Source organism: Hylobates moloch, unplaced genomic scaffold (genome assembly GCF_009828535.3).
Source record: "Hylobates moloch isolate HMO894 unplaced genomic scaffold, HMol_V3 SCAFFOLD_4, whole genome shotgun sequence".
Classification (NCBI taxonomy): Eukaryota; Metazoa; Chordata; class Mammalia; order Primates; family Hylobatidae; genus Hylobates; species Hylobates moloch.
This window is the reverse complement of record NW_026652279.1, coordinates 156,351,108-156,368,818: the sequence shown is the minus strand read 5'-3', so window position 1 is coordinate 156,368,818 and position 17,711 is coordinate 156,351,108. Positions and strand designations below refer to the sequence as shown.

Here is a 17,711-nt window from a genome sequence, read left to right as displayed (position 1 = left end):
CTGTTAAGCAAGAATCTGTGTTTTAATATTATTACATCTAGAAATTAATAGACTGTAAAAATTTTCCCTTGGTTTGCTTTTTAAAATCATCTTGTATTGTTTCTCTTTTTGTTGTGTTTTTATTTTAAAGAAAAATGTTCGTTTAAGTTTAACCATCTCAATGTCCTAAACCTTTAAGTTCAACATCATTTTACTTTTCCCAAGACATCCCTTCTTTTCTCTTCTTTGATTTTTTTTTCCTTCCAGAATTCCCCTTTCTAGTATTCAGTGGCCTGTTTTCTTTTGAGAGAAAAATGTTTGGCAGCTTACTTTTTGGCTGCAAAAGTTCTGAACGGGTTTTCAACACTTGGATTTTCCCAGCTGGCCCTAATCCTTTGCCTGTTACATAAAGGGACCCCTTAAGCCCCTGAAATTGCAGGGGACATTTGTGTTGAAGTTCACTGTTCTAGGATTATTTAGTGAGGTAGATACGGATGTGAAACTGCAATGCACATTCAAAGATGACACAACCACGAGTCCAAATCTATCTGCACAAAGCTGGGAGGATGGGCAGGCCTGCCTCCCTCCTTGTGTGGCTGGTCTGTCCTTTGCAGAGTAACAGCTCTGCTTCCTGTCAGGGCTGTGGCAGTTGGCACAGGGTCCTGGCACTGAGCTCAGTGGCCCCTTCTCCCTTAAGCCCAGCCACACTGCTTCTGATTCCTGGCTCACGCTTGCCATGGCTTCTCTTGTGATTTTCTTTCAATGCAATATTGTCCTCTAAGAGCCTAAAATAGAGGCTTGACCATGATCCTTTCATAGAATTCAATATTCAGCCTCAAAAGAAATTAAATATTGCCACATAATAAGTATTATTCACTATTAATATGCTTATTAATAACTGATATAATAGATTGCTTATAGTTAATTATTGATACTAACATTTCATGATTATAGCTGACATTTTTTTTTTAGTGCTTCCTTTGTGTGGCCCCGTATTGCCCTGTATAGAAGCATTTCGTCTTCACAACAACTCTATGAGGTAGGTACTATTATCCTCATTTTCCAGCTGGAAAACAGGCCTTGGGAGATTGAGAAACTTACCCAAGTCCCACAGCTAGGGAGTGGTGGAGCTGGGATTGAGTTCAGGTTGTCTGTTTTCAGACCCAGAGCCTGCACTGGAGTTTGTGTGTCCCTAGGTGCATTCCACAGAACCCAGTAGCAGATGGTGCAATGAGGAAAACAAAAGGAGTGTCATGTACTGGAGGCTTGGGTCCCCCTGAGATCCATATGTTGAAGCTGTAACCCCCAATGTGATGGCATTTGAGGTGGAGTCTTCAGGAAATAATTAGGTTTACATGAGGTCATGAGGGTGGGGCCCCCGTGGTGGGATTAGTGCCCTTACAAGAAGAGGAAGAGACAAGAGCTGGGTCACTCTCCAGAACATGAGCACACAGTGAGATGGCAGCCATCTGCAGGCCAGGAGGAGTGCCCTCTCCAGGAACTCAATCTGCTGGCCCTTGACCATGAACTTCCCAGCCTCCAGAGCCATGAGAAGTAAATGTCTGCTGTTTAAGCCATGCAGTCTATGGTACTTTGTAATCGCAGCCTGAGCACAGTAAGACAAGGGGTAGTGCTTTTTAATCAAATCAATTTTGAAAATGCCCCATACAGTACTATCTTCCTATCTTAAAGGACCAATGACACCTATTGAAATCAAAGACTCTGAAAAGTCCTGCAATAAAGGAAGCTATTTAAATTTGTTTAAACAATTGCTTCTCAAACTTTTTGACTATGGAACATCTCCCCACTTATGAATATCTCAAAGAACTCACTGGAAGGTACTACTGGAAGTGAAGCATATGCGTCAGACATGAATGTGTGCTTATTTTCCAGGTGGGATGAACTGCCCAATGAAGCCATAAAGTTGTATAGGCGAGGGTTTGGTAGTTGAAAAGAGAAGAATGCAGACAGAGCCTGAGAAAGGGCAGAGGGCCGTATCCAACAAGTGGGAAGTGCCATTTCAGGGAAAAGAGCCCAGATATTCCGGAACATCTGGGGAAGATAAAAGGAAGTTGTTCTTGGGATAAATCTGGTGAGAACCTACTTTCAAGAGCAGAGGTTAGGGCCTGTCCTGGTTGGAGGGGCTGATTTTAAGAACAGAAAGAACAGTCCAGTATTAAATGTTTGAATATAGGAGGATAGGATAAAAAATGACTCACAGAATTATTATGTCATCTGGGCTGAAAAGTGTCATATTTACTGCCCATTAGAAATTCCTTACAGGCTGATTTCCTAAGTTAGCTTCATTTCTTTCTAGGAAATTACAAGACATGAACTCAAATAAAAGGCCCAGTTGACCAAGGGAACAAGATCTTGCTTAGTCCTGGTAATACCCAATAAAAGTTTGCTAAATATATTCAAAGGGGCCGGGCATGGTGGCTCACGTCTGTAATCCCAGCACTTTGGGAAGCCAAGACGGACGGATCACTTGAGGTCAGGAGTTCGAGACCAGCCTGGCCAACATGATGAAACCCCGTCACTACAAAAAAATACAAAAATTAGCCAGAGGTGGTGGCATGTGCCTGTGGTCCCAGCTACTCAGGAGGTTGAGGCAGAAGAATCGCTTGAACTCAGGAGGTGGAGGTTGTAGTGAGCTGAGATTGTGCCACTGCACTCCAGCCTGGGCAACAGAGAGAGACTCCATCTCAAAAAAAAAAAAATGAATGAATGAATTAATTAATTATATTGAAAGGACAAGAAAGGGAGGATTAATTGCACAATTTGGGTTTTGCATCCTTAAAATGAAATATTAATTTTACCAAGCAGTTAGTTTTTTAGAGTAGGGGTGGAGGGGAGAAGGTGAGATTGCTGGCAGAAAGATAGCAAATTACACAAAAGCCATCAAGTTGTTGTGTGATCTTATGATGAGGTTTCATGTCTGTTCATCTGTCAGATGATGGGGTCAGACTAGATGGTCTTAAAGACCCTATCCATATCTACCATCCTAAGATTCTCTGTTCTTCAGAACATGCTAGAGGAAGTTTGGGAAAGCAACTGTTTTATTCAGAGATAAGTACACTTAATACAATTCAGACAATACATTTGTAATGGGCATTTAACACAGCAATCAATTGTACAAGTAGATTCGATTTACTTTTTCTTGTATTAAGCAGAAGAATAAATAAACATAACTGGCCTCAATTATTTAACACTAAAAATGTTGACATTGTAGAGATAAATGTCAACAGCAAGAAATACGTTTTCCATGTTCTCTTTAAAACAAATAGAAAGTTTGTCTGATATCAATAATTATCCCTTAGAATTGGGATGTATTCAGGTTTTATGCATGTTACACAGAGCAAACAGGCTATTTTCAATTTCTGTGTTTGTATATTTACCTATAATTGCCAACTTTCTACAAATGATGTTTCCTCTTGTGTAAATGCCAACTGGATTTAGCAAATGTCATAATTATTCATGCCACCTATTGGTGAAATGTAGTATGACAGCATCTTTTGTGTGCAAGACAGGTACTATGGGGAGAGGAGGGTTGTCAGGACAAATTAAACAGGAATTCTGTACTCAAGAACAGTGGAGAATCTATCTTTTATGAGGCAATTCAAAATTTGAACACTGGAAGGGTATTTGATGGTAGTAAGGAATTACTACCTTTTTTATTTCCTATTCTTTTTTATTTTTAGGTGTGACATTGGTGTTGTGGTTATGTTAAAACGTCTTTATCTTTTAGAGACACATAGTAAGATATTCTGAATGAGCGCAAATGATATATGTAACTTGATTTAAAATAGTATTAGCAATTTTGATACATGCACAACGTGGATGAACCTTGAAAACGTGCTAAGTGAAATAAGCCAGACACAAAAGGACAACTATGGCCAGGCATGGTGGCTCACACCTGTAATCCCAGCACTTTGGGAAGCTGAGGTGGGCTGATTACTTGAGGCCAGAAGTTTGAGACCAGCCTGGCCAACATGGTGAAACCCCATCTCTACTAAAAATACAAAAATTAGCTGGGCATGGTGACATGTGCCTGTAATTCCAGCTACTCGAGAGACTGAGACAGGAGAATCGCTTGAACCTGGGAAGTGGAGGTTGCAGTGGAGCCAAGATCGTGCCATTGTACTCCAGCCTAGGTAACAGAGTGAGACTCTGTCTCAAAAAAAAAAAAAAAAAAAAGTGGTGGTAGGCAAATATATAGGGTATCTAGAGTAGTCAAATTCACAAAGACAAAAAGTAGAATGATGATTACCAGAGACTGGGGGAGGGGAAGTGGGGAGTTACCATCTAATGGGTCCAGAGTTTTAGTTTTGTAAGAACTCTTTTCTGGAGACGGATGGTGGTGATGGTTGCAAAACAATGCAGATGTCTTTAATACCACTGAACTGTACACTTAAAACATGATTAAAATGCAAAATTATAACATGTATTTTTTAGCACAATAAAAACAAAATTAGGGCCAGATGGGTGCACCCGGGCCAGCGAGGAAGGGGCACACGTCTGGGTGGGTGGGGCAGGGAGGGTACCTGAGGTCACTGGCTCGGCGGTAGAGGCAGGGGCGGCAGAGGTGGAACTGCAGAGCTGCAGGGTCCACTGACCCTTACCCTCAGCTGGAGAAGTAACCCTCCAGATCAACTGCAAGAAAAAACCAGCAATCCTGAGAGGAGCCGCAGACCCTCTGAAGGAAGCAGACTGCTCCTGCAGGACCCAGGAGACACCCCAAGTAGTGTGAGTGCCCCAACTGCGGAAGTGGGAAAGGGGGACCCTCCTCTTCTGAACACACACCTCCACTGGGGAAGCTGAAGGTCTGTTTTCGGGAGAAGTTTCCAACTTTACCTCAAGCTGAGTCAAGTTAGAGAGCTGAGCCGAGCAAAATACAAGGGTAGAGGAAGCAGCAGAAAGGCCCTGGGAGCTCGCTGGGTCCCCAAGCAGCCCATTCCTGCCTGACACCACAGGGATCCATCAGGAGGGTGGCCAGAGGAGCAGGGGGTAAAACTCCACAAGGAGAAGGAATTCTCTAGCTGAACTTTATAACAATTTGAAAGGGGCAAGAAGCCTCCTGGCCAGAACCTGGGGGAGAGCATGAATCTGGCGTGCGGACTTCACATGCAGGGGGATGAACTGAAGCCCTTTTCTTCCACAGCTGGGAGGCGAAAAGCCTTGGGCAAGTTTTCAAGACCATCTCACCCTCCACCCGGAAACAGACTTGAGGCTATTGGGGGAGGCACGGTGGGAGTGAGGCCGGCCTTTCGGTTTGTGTGGGAGCTGGGTGAGGTCTGTGACTGCCGGCTTTCCCCAACTTCCCTGACAACCTGCATGACTCAACAGAGGCAGCCATAATCCTCCTAGGTACACAACTCCAGTGACCTGGGAATCCCACCCCCATCCCCCACAGCAGCTGAAGCAAGACCTGCCCAAGGAGAGTCTGAGCTCAGACACACCTAGCCCCGCCCTCACCTTATGGTCCTTCCCTACCCATCCTGGTAGGGAAAGACAAAGGGCATTTAATCTTGGGAGTTCTAGGGCCCCACCCACCACCAGTCCCTTTCCACACTACTACAGCTGATGCTTTCTGGAAAGCGCCACCTCCTGGCAGGAGGCCAACCAGCACAAAAATAGAGCATTAAACCACCAAAGGACCCTCACGGAGTCCATTGCATCCTCCTCCACCTCCACTGGAACAGGTGCTAGTATCCATGGCTGAGAGACCCATAGACATTTCACATCACAGGACTTTGTGCAGACAACCCCCAGTACCAGCCTGGAGCTGGCTAGACTCACTCGTTGGCTAGACCCAGAAAAGAGACAATAATCACTGCAGTTAGGCTCACAGGAAGCCACATCCACAGGAAAAAAGGGGGGAGTACTACATCAAGGGAACATCCCATGGGACAAAAGAATCTGAACAACAGCCTTCAGCCCTAGACCTTTTTCTGACAGAGCCTACCCAAATGAGAAGGAGCCAGAAAATCAAACCTGGTAATATGGCAAAACAAGGCTCTTCAACACCCCCCAAAATATCACACTAGTTCACCAGTGTGGATCCAAACCAAGAAGAAATCCTGGATTTACCTGAAAAAGAATTCAGGAGTGCAGTGGCATGATCTTGGCTCACTGTAACCTCCACCTCCCAGGTTCATGTGATTCTCCTGCCTCAGCCTCCAGAGTAGCTGGGACTACAGGCGCACGCCACCATGCCCGGCTAATTTTTGTATTTTTAGTAGAGACGGAGTTTTGCCGTGTTGGCCAGGCTGGTCTCAAACTCCTGATCTCAAGTGATCCACCCACATCGGCCTCCCAAAATGCACCTATTGCATCTTGGGCTGCAGTTTCTACCACTTGCAGGAGTTGAGTGAGACAGAACACTCACAGAACAAGTTAGGCAAAGCAACTTTATTCATCACAGATAGGCAGCAAGGCACAACAGAAGCCTAGCATCCACTGCGAGCTGATTCTGCAAGGCTCAGGAAGCTACTCAGAATGGATAGAGTCTTGTCTGCACATGCCCCACAATGCACTGCAGCCGAGGCACTCTGAAAGCACTCCACTCTGGGTTTTATACCCTGGGAGGAAACTGGGATCACTGGACCACAGCATTGGAGGACATCTTGTTCTAAGAGGAACAGAAACAGAATCTGGCATGTTCCGGACAGCTTTCCTTATCTCAGAATGTTGTTTCCAGCACATTCTAGAGTTATTCTGAGAACTACAAGTGAAAAATGGGGAAAGAGCTGGGTTATCAAGGCCATCTAGGCACTTGTCCTGCAATGCCCAGGAAAGTCACCCCAGAGGAGGTTACATTTGAGTTGGCCTCAAAGGATGGCTAGAATTTCTAGTCCTTATCTGGAGGAAATAGAATGAGGAAAAACATACAGCCGTGCATGCCAAAAACACAATTTGTCCAGTGAATGTGTGTAAACTCAGGCTGAAATTTAGCAGGCATGATGAGAAAGGAGATATGGATTAGGCCTGATTAGGAATGCCCTGATGTGCCATTGTAGGGAATCTGGAGTGGGCCCGGGCTTGAAAACCAGCAGTGATGAATGGTAGAATTCTGTTTGGCCAGATCAGATTTGAAAATAATTTTGAATGCCGTTGGATAGGAAATTCAGCTCCAATGACTCATAGACCTGTGGTGTAAGGCCTGAAATTAAGATTCAAAACTAAGTGCTGCCTTGCCCATGAAGGCTGGTAAAATCAGGGTACAGAGGCTCAAATGGATTAACTGCAAGTTCTCCTCCCACTCTGCTCCTGGTGGATAAGGTCCTCTAGCCAAGCAACCCTCCTTATCAAAGGGACCAGGTGCAGCGCTAGGCTTCAGGTCCCCGTCAGCCTGTAGAATTATCCAAGCAAACCAAACACATCCTCCTACAGGAACCAGGGGCACCTCGCCCTCTTGTTACTACAAAGCCTGCCTCCCACAGCTCCTGGTGGTTCACTCTGTTCCCAACTGCAACCCCCACATGGCTCTGTGTGGGACAGTGTGGTCCTCCCCTGGGCCATGAGCATATGTGACTAATTACCTGCTGCCCATCTCATCTGTCTAGGGTTGGGTGTCATACATTCAACCATCCTCTCAACCCTAGGGCGGGAATCCCTCCCTCCCCAGTGGGGTGAAGTGGAGGCAAACTAAATCAAACTAAATAAGACCCCATCATACCATGTTGTATTGCATCCTGTTCTTTTTTTTTTTTTTTTTGAGACAGGGTCTCACTTTGTTACCCAGGCTGGAGTGCAGTGGCACAATCTTGGCTCACTGCAACCTCCACCTCCTGGGTCCAAGTGATTCTTGTGTCTCAGCCTCCCGAGTAGCTGGGACTACAGGTGCTCGCCACCACACCCAGCTAATTTTTGTGGGTTTTTTCTTTTTTTGTATTTTTAGTAGAGATGGGGTTTCACCATGTTGGCCAGGCTGGTCTTGAACTCCTGAACTCAAGTGATCCGCCCACCTTGGCCTCCCAACGTGCTGGGATTACAGGTGTGACCCACCACACCTGGCCTCATCCTGCTTCTTTACACACTTACATTTCCTGCATAACTGAAAAAACTTGACCTTGTAACACCTCTTTTCAGGGGAATGACATATAAAATTATTCATAATGACAGATTATGAAATATTTTACCAATAGTTTCCTTTAAGAAAGATTAGGGAGGTAGTGTTTAGGATAGATTCTACATGGAACAAATTAGAAGTAGAAAGACCAGTCAATAAGTATCTGAACAGAATGATAGCTGAGTGGTGTGCAGTGGATACTGTGATATGCTGCCCAGAAAGGACAGTGAAGGACATCAGGCCCCAGCTGCTAGAAGTGCTGCTGCAGTCAGCCTGTAGCTCTTAGCCCTCTCAGAAAGTGCCTGAGCTGCAGAGAACTGCCTCACCCAAGGACATGCCCTATCTTTGTCCTTTTGGGCTGCTATCCTACCAGAGACTAAGTAGTTCAAAAACAACAGAAATGTATTTCTCACAATTCTAGAGGCTGGGAAGTCCAAAGTCAAGGCACCAGCAAATTTGATGTCTGGTGAGGGTTGGCTTCCTAACTGATAGACAATGTCTTCTTACTGTATCCTCATGTGGTGGAAGGGATAAGGGAGGGACCTCTCTGGGGTGTCTTCTATAAGGGCACTAATCCCATCCCGAGGGCTCCATCCTTGTGACCTAATCACCTCCCAAAGGCCCCACATCCCAATACCATCACCTTGGGGGTTAGGATTTTAACGTACAAGTTTTGGAGGGACACAAATATTCAGACCATAGCACACTCGTGCCTGAGGAAGCTCATATCGAGTGACCAATGGATGGTGGAGCATAAGGGTTTGGCCAGCTCAGCCATGCTTGGCCTGTTTCTGAAAGTCCACCTAACTCCAGAGCTCTTGGTGAGGTTTGCTGAGACTGTCAGCTTTGGGTTGTAGCCCAACTTCACTGCTCTGCCCACTCCTGCTTCTGTCCCCTACCTTCCACAGGTGTGGTCCCTCCCACAGGCACCCCTTCATGAAATGCCTCTTTAGAGTCTGGTTTCTGGGGATACAACCTGTGACACTGAAAAAATTAAGAGGCCGGGCACAGTGGGTCATGCCTATAATCCTAGCACTTTGGGAGGCCAAGGCAGGAGGATTGCTTGAGCTCAGTAGCTGAAGACCAGCCTGGGAAACATAGTGAGACCACGTCTCTACAAAAAATGTTAATAAAAAAGAAAGAAAATAAATTAGAGATGGGAAATGAGGGGAGGAGAGGGAAATTGAGAAAGAAGCAGCTTAGATAATTTTCACCCTAAGGGTAAATCCCCCAAATAATGTTTCCCCATCTTCTCAGAGAGCCCACAGTCTGAATGAGGAGAAAGCTGTTCAATGAAAAATCAACAAGTAGTCAGGTGAATGCTCCAGGAATCTGCAGAGTGGCAGTGCCCATGCCTTTTACATAAACCAACCTCCTCACTCTCCCTCCTCAGCAGCTCCCAGGCCTGAGAACCGGCAGCATCGCCTTCTCCCAAGTACAATCGAGAATCATTTCTCACCAGTAAGAATGTTGGTGTCACATTAAATTTGTGATACTTAATGGGCTTATTTATGTATTTATTTATTTTTGAGATGGAGTTTCGCTCTTGTTGCCCAGGCTGGAGTACAGTGATGCGATCTTGGCTTGTTGCAACCTCTGCCTCCTGGGTTGGAGAGATTCTCCTGTCTTAGCCTCCAGAGTAGCTGGGATTACAGGCACACGCCATCACGCCCGGCTAATTTTTTGTATTTTTAGTAGAGATGAGGGTTTCACCATGTTGGCCAAGATGGTCTCAAACTCCTGACCTCAGGTGATCCACCCACCTCAGCCTCCCAAAGTGCTGGGATTACAGGCGTGAGCCACCACGCCCAGCTGGCTTATTCATTTATACTTCAATCAGGATTAAGTATATCATGAGAATAAAACAATCCAGATGGTTCTGAGACTGAATCTGCGCTCCTGGGTAACACAGCAGGGTGGATCTGGACTGGACTTCCTGCCCTGGATTAGCAAGATTGGTCTCATAGGTGTGCACTGAAGGCACCCGAGAAGGTGTGATTTGATGGGCACCTAGAAGACCCATCTACCCCCAAAAGACATGACTCAGTGAGGCTGTAGACCCTCTCTGCCACAGCAGCTTCATGTGGGCTTTGTAGATCAGCACAGCTCTTAGACCCAGCCATGCACGGCTCCTGACTGGGCCATATATATTAGAGAAGGGGTCAACAAACTACAGACTTTGGGCCAAATCTAACCTCCCCATCCAGACCTGTTTCTGTACAGCCTATATAAAAAATGTTTTTTACATTTTAAAAATCTTTTGTAAATTTTAAAATTTGTAATTGTTGTGGGTACATAGTAGGTGTATATATTTATGGGGTACATGGGATGTTTTGATACAGGCCTGCAATGTGAAATAAGCACATCATGTAACATGGGGTATCCATCCCCTCAAGCATGTATCCTCAGTGTTACAAACAATCCAATTATACTCTTATTTTTAAATGTACAATTAAGTTACGTTATGATTGAGTTTTTACTTTTTTAAGGCAGAGTCTCACTCTGTCGCCCAGGCTGGAATGTAGTGGTGCGATCTTCACTCATTGCAACCTCCGCCTCCTGGGTTCAAGTGATTCTCCTGCCTCAGCCTCCCAAGTTACTGGGATTACAGACATGCATCACCACACCCAGCTAATTTTGAATTTTTAGTAGAGATGGGGTTTGCCATGTTGCTCAGGCTGGTCTCCAACTCCTGATCTCAGGTGATCCACTCACTTTGGCCTCCAAAAGGTGCTGGGATTACAGCTGTGAGCCACTGCTCCTGATCGAGTTTTTACATTTTTAAATAATTGAAAGAACCCAAAAGAAGAATATTTTGCAACATAGGAAGATTTTCTGAAATTCAAATTTCAGTGTTCACAAATGAAGTTTTCCTGGAACACAGCCATGCTCATTTTCTTAAATATCATCTGTGGCTGCTCTCATGCCCAACAGCAGAGTTGAATAATTGCCATAGAAACCACATGGCCCTCAGAGACTAAAAGTTTGCTACCTGGTACTGACCCCTGCTTTACAGCTTTGCTGCTTCACTCTGTGGTCTGAAGACCAGCCTCACCAGCTTTACCTGGGAGGCTGTTAGAAACGCAGAATCTTGGTCCCTGCCTAGACCTACTGATTCAGATCCCAGGAAATTTCTATTCCCATGAATGTTGGAGAAATGTCAGCTTAGAGGGCTCTGCCCTGGCCATCCTCTGCTGCCCCTCCCCTCAGTGCAGGCAGTCCACAAGGTCAAGGGCATGCATCCTCCCGTAACCTCTTCCCCATCTAGGCCATGCTCTGAGTGCCTGGGAATTTTCTGCCTCCAGGGTCGATGCCAGCTTCCTCTCTGGGGTCCATTCTAGCCCAATAGGTGGTCAAGATGCAGCTGTTACAGGGTGGACAGAGAGTGCCTGTGCTTGAATTTATGGATGGTGTGTCCTCTTGCTCAGGCAGCAAGTTCCTCATGGCATAAAGTGGGAAGACAAAGGGGAAGGATGGTGGCTGGGGATTAGTTCTTGCTGTCCCATTACCTTCTGGCGTGGGCTCTAGAGCCCAGGAATTCTAGCCTGCCATGTAGTTATGTATATATATTTGACAGTTTATTCACTTGATAGATAACTTCTAAATATTTCAACATAGCTTATGGGCCTTCATTGGTACTTTTGACACAGGACCCATGAATGTGAATGGTATGTCTATTGAATGTTTCTCTACATGTGTTCTGAGGACCCCCTGCAGCAGAATTCACATGGGTTGTTTGCTTAAAATTCCAATTCCTGGGTCCCGCTTTTGATTATCCTGAATCAGAATTTTTGAGGGTGGAGCCAAGGGATCTGCATTCTAACAAGTTTCCCAGTGGTTCTGGTTCACACCAGAGTTTCAGGAACTCTTGGAACTGGGGTAGGGTGGACAGGAGCTGGCTCCCAGTGGGCAGGAGCTTCAGGGGAGAAGAAAAGGAACCAGCCAGCTCAGGGGACCACACTGGCTGCCAGCTTCAAACGCTTCCTATTTCTCTCACTATCTCTCCCTCATCTGGCCTGAACCCAGCTCTGGGTATGAGCTGCAGAGAGAAGTTTTCTGCCAGGATTGGGCAAGGGCATTCTCCCCCTAATATGGGGCCTTCAGAGACTGCTCTACCGAAGGAAGTGTCTGAGTCAATGTGAAATTGGAAAGAAGAGAGATACGGTTTGGCTGTGTCCCCACTCAAATCTCATTTTGAATTATAGCTCCTACAATTCCCATATGTCGTGGGAGGGACCTGGTGGGTGGTAATTGAATCATGGGGGCAGGTCATTCCCATGCTGTTCTTGTGATCGTGAGTCTCACAAGATCTGATGGTTCTATAAGAAGGAGCTCCCCCGCACAAGTTTTCTCTTCCCTGCCACCATGTAGGATGTGACGTTCCTCCTTGCCTTCTGCCATGATTGTGAGGCCTCCCTAGCCATGTGGAACTGTGAGTCCATTAAACCTCTTTCTTTTATAAATTCCCCAGTCTCGGGTATGTCTTTATTAGCAGTGTGAAGATGGACTAATACAAAGAGGAACTAGGGGAGCTTGGAGGAACCAGAGACTCAATCAGGGATTCAGGTGAAGTCTCTGTTGCAAACCCTTGAGCAGGTGAGAACCCCTGGACTCTTGGAGGGGATGTGGGAGGAGCTGCACACACAGACGGTGCTGTCCAACCAATGTGGGTTCAAACCCTGCATCTGTCACTGGCTATGTGACCTTGATCGAGTTCCTTAAGGTCTCTAGGTTTGTTTTCTTATCTGTAAGATGAGAATCCTCTTCCGCAAACCATGTCTGTTTAAAATACATGCTTATTTTGAAAGTGTTAATGTTCTTTCTCACTCATAATTTTAAAACATTTATTCATGGCTATAATATTAAATCTGTGACTTTATTTTTGCTAAATGTCCATCTCAGAGAAGAATATGACTTTATATAGCTAAGTATTTTTTAAAAAATAAGCCTTAGTAATGCATATTTGCAATAAAAATATTCGACAATCGTAATACCTTCAGGCTTGTCACTGGAATGAAATGTGATAATTAAGTAAAACCCATTCTTGCCACAGAGATCTAAGTGGTGGCCATTTTTTTTTTTTCTGAGGCAGAGTCTTGCTCTGTCACTCAGACTGGAGTGCAATGGTGTGATCTCGGCTCACTGCAACCTCTGCCTCCCAGGTTCAAGCAATTCTCCTGCCTCAGCCTCCCAAGTAGCTGGGATTACAGGCACCCGCCATCACACCCGGCTAATTTTTATATTTTTAGTAGCGATGGGGTTTCACCACGTTGGCCAGGCTGGTCTTGAACTCCTGATCTTGTGATCCGCCCGCCTCGACCTCCCAAAGTGCTGGGACTACAGGCATGAGCCACCACGCCCTGCCGGTGGCCACTGTTTATTAGGAAGCTTGTTATCTTCTACCACTGCGCCTTCTGATGATTGCTCTCACAGGCACTTAACCACTGGCTAATAAAATGAAATTTCCTTAAACCTCATGCACAGGAAGCCACTTAGGCTGCAGTTGCAGCCCTGTGCCAGGGCAGTGCTTGGCCAGTGACCTCTAACTCCCTGAGCCTCCTTGTGAGGGAGCAACTCCTGAAGTCACATGGCGAAGGTGCTCACAGGACATGATTCTTAGGATGATCCCACCTGTCGAGACCACAGCCTGGGACTCACTGTCACAGGTTAGTGATGAACGCGGAACCTTAATGAAACCGCCAGCGACAGCTGTGCCATACTGCAAGTCACCACTAGGGGGAAGCAGAATACAAGCATCCAGGTGAGAACCAAGGAAGCGCTGAGGAATGTGGCCCAGGAAGCCGAATGGGGATGGGAGGGGAGACGGATCCTAGGCGCACCCTCCCTGTTCACCCCACCCACCGGGCAGACATGCACACTTCTGGTCTTGCTCTCAAACCATCTGATTCCTCTGTTACTCTGTTCTCTGGTCCCGGTACAGCACATTATATCTTCCGTATGGCAAAGGCCAGTGGTTCTCTAACTTGGCTGCATGTTTAAATCACCTGGGGAGTTCTGTAAACTCTCTACATCCTGGCCTTATCTCAATTAAATCTGAATCTCCAGTGTTTGGAAGCAGGAATCAGTGCTTTTTATATTTATTTATTTACTTGCTTATTTATTTTTGAGACAGAGTCTCACTCTGTTGTCCAGGCTGGAACGCAGTGGTGCGATCTCGGCTCACTGCAACCTTAGCTCCCTGGGCTCAAGCGATTCTCGTGCCTCAGCCTCCCAAGTAGCTGGGACTACAGGCATGCACCACCACGTCCAGCTATTGTTTTTTTCTATTTTAGTTGACGTTTTTGCCATGTTGGCCAGGCTGGTCCTGAACTCCTGACTCAAGTGATCTGCCAGCCTCAGCCTCCCAAAGTGCTGGGATTATAGGCATGAGCCATTATGCCCGGACTCCAGAGCTTTTTACAACACAACAGGTGATTCCAGTTTGCAGCCAATTTTGAGAACCACTGCTTTAGGCAAAAGATCTCATTTCTTTTCAAATGGAAGCTGGCTTTCACTGTTAGAGGACTCCTCCAAGAAGCCTCCTAACGAACCACACATTTTCCTCCTCCTCCTCCATCTGTCCACGGGCCTGTCAGCAGCTGATGCCAGTACTTATCATGGTTTAAGATATATATGGGTTACCTGGGGGTGTTGCAGATTCAGATTCGTTTGGTCTGGGGTGGGGTTGAGACGCTGCCTCTCTGAGTCCCAGGTGCTGCTGGTCCACAGACCATCCACAGCAGGGTTGGCAGGACATCATCCTGTGTTTCCGCATGTGCACCTTTGCAGTTGTTCTCTAGCTGTTTTGCATTCCTTTTCTCCTTCTGTATTAACCACGTTTCTCCTTTCTGTAAACTTGATGCTTTAACATCTGCCCCGCGTGCATCTGCAGGACACACCTTGCTCTGTGCAACCCAATAATATGTCTCCCTCACTGTTCCCCTCCCCCTGGAAGGAGTCCTCCGGGGCATGTGCTTTTCAAATGAAAACCAACCCAGAGCTCACATCCCAACCAATTCCCTTATCTGGTTCTCACACTCCAGGCCACTATCCCCCTGCCCTAATCACCCAGGGCCAGCTACCCGACAAATAGGAACAGCCCGTATGCCCCAGAACCTGCTAAAATGATTTAAACTAGCCAGTCCTGAGCTAGCTAACCCTGCCTTGCCCACTCCTTCCTATGGAAACCATAATAAGGGCTCTGGCCACATTCTCTCCTCCCTCTGCCTCTTGACCAGCCCTCATGCTGCCCTGGGTGCCCTGCATGGCGTGGCATGCCCACTTCTCTTAGATCTGAGAGTAGGAAACTCTCTTCAATGGCAGTCGTCATCTGATCTGTTGGCCTCACCAAAGCTGAATAAAAATAAAACCTATTAGAACAACTCCCCTGCTAGGAGGAGAGGCGTGGCTGGTTCCCAACTTGTCTGCATTCTGCTGCTCCTCCCAGTCTCACTCCAGTCCCTGCTATGCTGCTTATGGTATGAACACAAGACCCTGAACGCACACAGAAAAGAGCTCAATCAGTGACTGTTGAATGAATAAGTGAACAAATGTAGGGAGAAAAATTCTGAACTTGGAGTTGGAGACCTGGCTCTGCCACTAACAGCTGTGAGAAATTGTGAAGGTGCCCCCGAGACTCAGTGACTTCATTTGTCCTGTTATTTCATAGTGAGGCCACTATGAGCAATATGTGTTAAAACCCCTTTTCGTCCACTTGGTAGCATCCTCCTTTCTCCCTCCATCCCCTACTTGTCACTGGTGTTCAGGGTTACAGCCTTGCCCTTCACACACTGCCTGGGAGGTCCTATCTGTTCCCGAGTCTTTGAATCTTTACCCACAGCTGCTATGGTCTGAATATCTGTGTCCCTCCAAAATTCACATGTTGAAATCCAAATGCCCAAGGTGATGGCATTGGGAGGTGGGGCCTTTGGGAAGTGATTAGATCTTGAGGGTGGAGCCCCCATTAATGGGATTAATGCCCTTATACAGAAGGTTCCAGAGAGCTGCCTTACTTCTGCCACCACGTGAGGACACAGAGAGAAGACTCACATGTGAATCAGAAAGCAGCCCTCATCGGACACCAAATCCATCAGTACCTTGACCTTGGACTTACTTCCCACCCTCCAGAACTGTGGGAAATACATTTCTGTTGTCTATGCGTTACCCAATCTAAGGCATTTTGTTATAGCAGCCCGAACAGACTAAGATACCAGCTCAGGCTCCCCTCTTGAGCTCCACACATGTCTAACCAAATGCTGACAATCCATCTCTATCCTGTCAACCTGCCTGTAAGTCATATTTGACACATTCAAAATCGAGTTTATCATGCCTTTGCGCCTCCCAAACCAGCTCCTCCCCTCATATGTCCTATCACCACAAGTGCCCAGAAGCAGAGTGGCACATGGAAGGAAGCGATCTGGGTGATAGGGGTGGAATTAGATGGCAGAGATTTGTGACAAGCATAGAAGACCACCCAGCACGCTCAGGGGGCAGCATCAATCATAAGTCACATCACAGCAGAGCCATGGTGTTCGAGTCCCAACAGGCAGAGGGAGAAAGGGTGAGGGAGAGAGGGTGAGGGAGAGAGAGAGAGAGAGAGAGGGAAAGAGGGAGAGAGAGGGAGAGAGAGAGAGATAGATGCAAGGACCTCCGACCCATGCAGGTGGCCTTGGGATCATGAGAGCACATGAGGATAGACCCCAGGCTGGCTTCACTGAGACGCCACCCAGAGAAGGGCAGCCGGAGGACATGAGGTGGGAATGGAGCCCTTGCCACCTTCCTGGAGCTCCAAGCCAGTCACCCTCACCAGGGGCCCAGAGGCCACTGGGGCAAACAGCATTGAAACTCTTTCAAACCCTGCTGGCCACTTCCCTCCCTAGGGGAGCAGCAGAGAAGCCCACAGGTGGCCGGTGCTGAGTCAGCACAGCTGAGGTGGGCTGGCAAAACTCCTGGAACTCTCTGTCTCCGAGAATTGGCTGGGGCATCTGATGGTGGTTGCAGAGCCTCATTTCCCCTCTCTTGAGCTTAGCGGAGATCAGGCTCAGCAGATCTGCCCAGGTCCCCAGGAGGCTGGGCTGGTTACAGTCACTGGGGACCAGGTGCTCCCCTTTTGAACCAAGGTCATTTCTCCCAACCAGGGAGCTTCCATAATCACAGGGATGTACCCTGACCCCATCCCTACAAACATGTAGAGTGCAAAGGAACACGGGGCAGGGGTGGGCTCTTAATTCCTGGCAGGGAGCTGCTGCCGTCTGATCCGAGTTGTGTGACAGCACTGGGTGTGTGCTCCTACTTCCTGGCTTATAGGTTTCCTTCTCTGTGTGGCACTAGCATGTGTGTCCTTGACCCCTTAGCAGAGAGGAGCCAATTCACTCTGTCTGTGAAGCCAAGACACAAGGGACCTGCAAGTTTTGAACCCTTCCCTCCACCAAGATGTGAGATGTATACTGGCAGATCCCTGAGATCCCACTAGGCTCAGGCCCTCCACCCACCTGCCTCTGCTGGGCTCAAGCCTCCCTCTGGCACCTGCAGCACAGAACAGCCTCCTCCAGCCTGGCTCCACGCCCGCCCCGCCCCCATCTTCCTCCTCCCTACCCACTGGAATGAGCTTCCCAAAAGGCAGATCTTACCAGGTGTCACTCCTCCTCAGAACCCTTATCAA

General features: G+C 47.0%; 1 protein-coding gene and 1 long non-coding RNA gene across 3 annotated transcripts in view; one reads left to right on the top strand and one right to left on the bottom strand.

The window, feature by feature from the left end:
* LOC116467389 (uncharacterized) overlaps positions 1-13,041 on the top strand; it is a 46,135-nt gene extending 33,094 nt beyond the window's left edge. Inside the window, exons 3-4 of the long non-coding RNA XR_004247783.2 lie at positions 952-1,018; positions 12,543-13,041. This is a non-coding gene — a long non-coding RNA (uncharacterized LOC116467389). The remainder of the gene's footprint in view (positions 1-951; positions 1,019-12,542) is intronic.
* Positions 1-17,711, bottom strand: part of CLDN10 (claudin 10) — a 137,995-nt gene that overhangs the window by 79,348 nt on the left and 40,936 nt on the right. The gene's annotated exons all lie outside the window — the stretch shown is intronic.